A 6,000-nucleotide genomic window follows, 5' to 3' on the forward strand; every position below is an offset into this window, starting at 1 on the left:
ATGGTAGTACAGAATCCAAGGTGGCAAGCCTGCCATATACAGTAGAGTTGGTCAAAGCTCTCAGGATGTTAGGTAGAGCTGCTCAACTCTGAGACTTCTGTTTCACTGTAACACTTATGATTCTAGAAGCTTTGGTGGAACTTCTTTCCCATTAGCTTTTGGGTACTTGGTTTGACATTGAGCCCATCTTACCTAAAGCATGCACCCTTATCTTTACAGAAGGTTTTTTAAAAACTTGTTTTCAGTTACTTGAATTTACTTTTATTCACAATTCAGTGACATCTTTCTAATGTGTATTGTTTAGGGGAAGGTTATTTGGACAGGGAGAAGTATAAATTAAGATTTATTTCTGAAGAAAATTCAAGCAGAGTGCATAATCAAATAACCTAGAATTATAAAAGAGATGAGTATGAAAACGTATGTCATAAACAGACCTGTATTCCATATTAGAATGCTAAAATCATAAATACTTATAAAAATTTCCAAAGCTAGAATCAAATGGAATTTTAGGCAGTTAACTAATAACTTAGCTGGACGGTCTTAGAGATGAGGAAACTGAGGTCCGGAGTGACTACATAGTCTAAGATTCAATATCTGGTTAGTAGAAGATTTATAGTAATAGAATCTAGGGTTCTTGACTTAGTTTCTTTTAAAATTATTTCTCTTTGTAGACATGCTGGAAAATGCTCTTATTTTTAAAATATTAACTGATTTTAGACTAAGGGTGTTCAATAACCTGTATACTTGCCAAGAAAATGGCAATTACAGTCCTTAATGAATTTTATGCCAGTGTGCAAATAGTTTCAAACGCCACAAGATGGCACTGTTTACATGTAAAATAATACCTTTAAAAAACAGTCCATGTATATGTGCTTTAGTTCAAAGTGAAATGAGGAAAAAAGAATTTAGTGATTTCTAAGGTATTCGTATGTGTGGAACATCAGAATGAAATGTTGGATCATAATATATTACAGAACTGTTACACTTCTTTTAAACATGTAGCATTATGCATACACACATGCCTGAAAACATATTTATTTACGTTTACATTTAAGTTGCATATTTGTTTTTACCTCGAAAAAGAAAACATTTTAGGTAGCTGAGTCATTATTCTGATAGACTTATGACAGTTTTCCATCACATTTCCAGGTGTTATTTTATTCTCGAGTCCAATATCTTGAAATAGAGCATTTTGTTCTAAAATGGGTAAAACAGGGATACTTATCTTTGTGATAATTTTAATAAAATTAAATTAAATTTATCCACTAAATTTAGATTAAAAATTCTATGCACATAGATATTTATGTCAGTATGGGGAATTTGCTCTCTTTAAAAGAAAGGATGCTGTCATAAGTCTTAGTTATTCTATTTCTTATATAGATCATTTCTCATTTGATGTGAAGAGCAAGAATTAAAATCAGAAATTTTCTACTCTGATTACTTAAGGTTTATTTTGTAGATCCAATGAATGTTTACATTTTTTCATAAGCTTAAGAATTAAATTGTGTAATGTAAATCTCCTAAAGATCCATCTTCCCCAAATACTTTCCTTCTGAGGACTCTTTGATTGTTGGTCCACATGTTCAAAATGATAGAACAAATTTGAATCATGAAATTTTATTAATAAGCAATGGCTTAATAAACTTAACAAATATATCTCTGTACCTGCATAATTCATCATTTTTAATGATCCAGTTGCATACATAGGATATTAAAATTTTATCTTTAGTAAAAATTAAGTACAAAAATTATTGAAAACTTATTAATAATTCCATAATTTCTTGTAATGAAAAACATGGGCTGTTCTTATCAGAAAGTATTACCATGTTGTATTATTTTATCATAATTCTATTATGATAAGTAATATATAGTCACTTAGAAGTCTTCCATAGCTCAACCATGATTAGGCACCAAAAGGCATAACTTAAAAGGTAGGTACTCTTATTCCTATTTAATCTTCAAAGACTGTTTGGAACATTTATATATATGTGTGTGTGTGTAATATATGTATGAAGAATGGGTTCTGCAATCAGTTGACTTTGACAGCAGAGTATATTTTAAAATGTAAGTGAAAACAGCTCAGAGAGTATCTGATATGGAAACTAACAACACAAAGCCTCTGTGAAGAATTAAAAGCCATGGTTGCAATTAAATTAATAAAAACAGATTTAATGCATTAAATGATTTTATAATTACATATTAAATTTGGTTAAATATTTTATGCCTATAGTACATTTTAAGCTTGTTGCTTCTGAATCTTTTGTAGGTGAGGGTCATTTTTACTATTGCTTAATATGTAAATATAGGTGAATTAGTTCTGCTGAATCTACCAACTAATAATGCAACTAAGATGTTATTTGAGTAAGTGGAAAAGTATTTTTTGAGACATTCCATAGACAAAATAAATAAGCCATAAAGTTGGGTCTTTCTCAAATATTTGTTAGTACCATTTTATAAAACATTTATGGGAAAAAAAAAGCTTTGTGAGAACATGAAAATCACTTTACTTTAAATTCGTTTATATTTTTCTATTTAGATAAACTTGGCTTTTTCAACTGAAACAATTTTCTTATAACTTGCATTGTGTTTATAGCTCATTCAAACAATACAGTAGTCAAGCCATATTTATCAGGTTACAGATCAGTCATGCACATTAATTCTATTATTTGTGCTGAGGTTTTCTACATATAAATTGGCTATGACAGTGTTTTTAATTCTTGAATGATGTGTATAACCTGTTTAACATCAACTAACAGCAAAAAGGCTTACTGAATTCCACAGTTTTTGGTTTAATGTTGGAGATCAAGTGGATTAAATATTAAATCGTGTCTTTTTATGATTGCTTAGTCCCAATATGGTTGTAAATATAGATGGTAACATTTTACTCCAAAATTGATTGCAGTTTTGTTTTAAGGCAGTTGTTTGGGTTATCCAGTATATACCTCTTTAAACCTGTGTTACGCCATTATCAGAACAAAAGAAAACCTGAAATCAAGTTTCATTTAATTAGTATATCTCCAAGAATATTCTTGCAGACTCTAGTATGTGAAACAATGGACTGTAGCATTTTAGTTTACATAAATTTAGATGTTTTTAAAATTTATTCACGGAATTTTATTATTAAAAGTAATGTGTGGCTATGAGTTTGTATAACTAAAAAATTATTAATAAGATAGATTTCTTTTTGTTTTTGGAATTACACATTAAGATTCTTATTAATTTTGAGTTACCTTTAATCTCCTTTAAAATAATAAGAAATTATGATATTGACTTCTCAAGAGCAGCCAAAAATGCTACTGTTAACACAGAAGTTGAACATCTTAGGGAATTAAGAAGTTATGTGTTGCTATTCCTAGGATGGCTGCCTGCCTTAGGAAAAAGATCAGGAGTGTGGGAAGAGCAGGCCTTTACTTAAGGCCCCAAGTACACTTGCCTATGCCTTCTGGGAGACTGGAACTTGAAGGAAGATTATTCAAAGGACTCTGGAAGTGTAAATGTACCTTCCTCTTCTCTTTCTCTTTCTCAAAGATCTTGTTTAAAATAGTGTATCTCATCAGTAACACATAAGATAATGAATACACGCCAGTATAGGTTTATTTATCTCTAAATTATAGACATTTTCCACAGTATTAGGTATAGTGTGTGTATATGTGTGTGTGTGTATGTATATGTATGTAGGAAACTAAGAAAGATGAGGTAAAGAAATACTTATTTTAAAAAATGATTCCTGTATCACTAGAAAATAATTTTACTTTCACTAAATATATTAACTGTATTAAGACTTATGTGGTTAATATGCTTCCTTATTCTTAAAAATCTTGGTTTAATTATTTGTGAAGAGTGACTTAAAAGTCAGGTACTTCAGCTTAATTTAATACTTGGATTTTTTGATTTGTTTTTTGAGTTTTTGTTTTTTTGACCATCAGAGCTAAAAAAGTTACATCACAAAGATATGAAGATCCTAATGAGAGTTCATTGTTGACTTCTTATTTTTATTTACCTGTATTTAGCAATTATGCAAAGCCTTGACAAGTTATTATTAAATTCCCCATTTTCCTGGTGCCAATTAGATGTTCTTACAAACTAAAAAGTGTTGTATTGTTATAATTTTAAAAAATGGGTCTAAAACGAAGGTTTAAGCAGTTTTGGTCCATTTCTTAAAACTATGAAAACACAACACCTTTCTATTAGTTTGGAACTAATTGAACTAATTGTTTTTATCTTTTAATTGCCCTTGGAACTAATTTGTAATTTAGAAATATTATAAATAGATTAGAAAAACTTGTTTCCAAGTTTTTCAATGTTCAGATGAAGTTTTTTTAAAAAAATAATTGACACAGACATGCTGTCTCAGTAGCTTGAGTGTCTTGAAAAAAATTTTTCATTTTAAAAGTCACTTTTTCTCTGAAAGAACATGAATGTTAATTTTTCTGAAATTCTTGTTAGATAGCACAGTACCAACTGTTAGCTGCACAGAGAAAGAGCCATTACATTTGCAACGGTTGACTTTCATTTCTTTGGGGATACTAGTCGTGACCTGTGACTTTCTGTCCTGCGGACTGTGAGGGTGTCAGTGTCAATCCACTTGTTACATTTTAGTACAGCTTAGTTTATTTTCTTAAAGAGTCAATGTAAGTGGGAATTCTACATTTCTTCCTGTACCCCAGTGAATTGTTTTGTGCACACATCCCACTTTGGAAATAATTGGTTTTGGGAATGTATGCAGAAACCCTGTTGGCTGAAGGGTATGTCACCTGGAGTTGGGGATGGTCATGGTCCTTGCTTGTCCCCTCTCCCAGGCAGACATGGAATGGATGTAGCTCGGTTGGCCAACTTGCATGCCTGTATAGAAATTTGAGTTTTCGTTCTCCTTGCTGGCTTCTGCTAGAGCAATCCTATGAGGAAAATACATTATCTTTATTGGGAAAGAGTGCCCCAGGCTTTTGAATCCCATTCATTCATTTTCCACTTAAGTCTGCTGAAGGCATGGAATAAAAACCCTCTTCAGAGTTTCAACAAATTCTTATGTGGTAGAAGTCCATTTGGATCACAAGAGAAAGAGCTTTACTACTGGTAGCATGGAGGTGGAGTGTCATGGCATTGCTTAAAGAAGCAGGAATCTCCAAGCAATCTATCAGAAGCAGAGTTCTTAGGCAAATGTGCAAGAAAGGGATGCCAAAATAGCATGTTCTAGAAACTTTTTAGAGGCAGACTATCTGGACAATTTAAGAAAAATTAAGAATTTTTTCCCTTATCTGTAAAACGGAGGTAATAATAGTACTTGCCACATAAATTTTCTGTAAGGATTCCTTTAGATAATGCAAGTGAAGCTTTGATTATACTATTAATATATTATTCTTGTTATTGTTATATTATTGTTATTATTAGTTATTATTATTATTATCTAGGTAGCTTTTCCTCCACTTTCCCATGCAACTCTCCTGGTACTTGTCTGGTACTTGTTTAGTCTAGGATAACTAAAGGAGTCCTTAGGTAAAGCAATTTAAGGCAGAGATTGGGACAGACGCTCTCTTAACATTATGACAAAGAAGAAGTAATGATAATGCTAACTACCATTAATTGAGCACTTATTTTCTGCCAGGCGCTCTTCTAAGTGCTTTATGTGAATCAATGTATTTAACCCCTTCACAGGCCCATGAATTACGTACTATTATTACCTGCATTTTTTACAATGGAGGAAACTAAGTTGCAGAAGGAGGTTGGATTAATTTATCCAAGGTCCAGGCCATCTAGATGATAGCAGGATATGAATCCAGAAAGTGTGGAAGGTCTGACTAGATTTTCAATAATCTAGCTTGAGGGGTCCTTATGCCCTGTCCTTCCCTCCATTTTTGATGTGAAACCCCTGGAACTCATCCAGCAATGGAACACAATGAAGCCAAATGGCTGGAAACCTAATGGAAACATAGGTTTCAGCGTAGAGAGAAGACCCTGGGCTTAGGATAGGGGTTGGAGCAAGGGAAAGAGGCCAGAAGTGGA

This window comes from Balaenoptera physalus (genome assembly GCF_965194825.1).
Source record: "Balaenoptera physalus genome assembly, chromosome: 5".
Classification (NCBI taxonomy): Eukaryota; Metazoa; Chordata; class Mammalia; order Artiodactyla; family Balaenopteridae; genus Balaenoptera; species Balaenoptera physalus.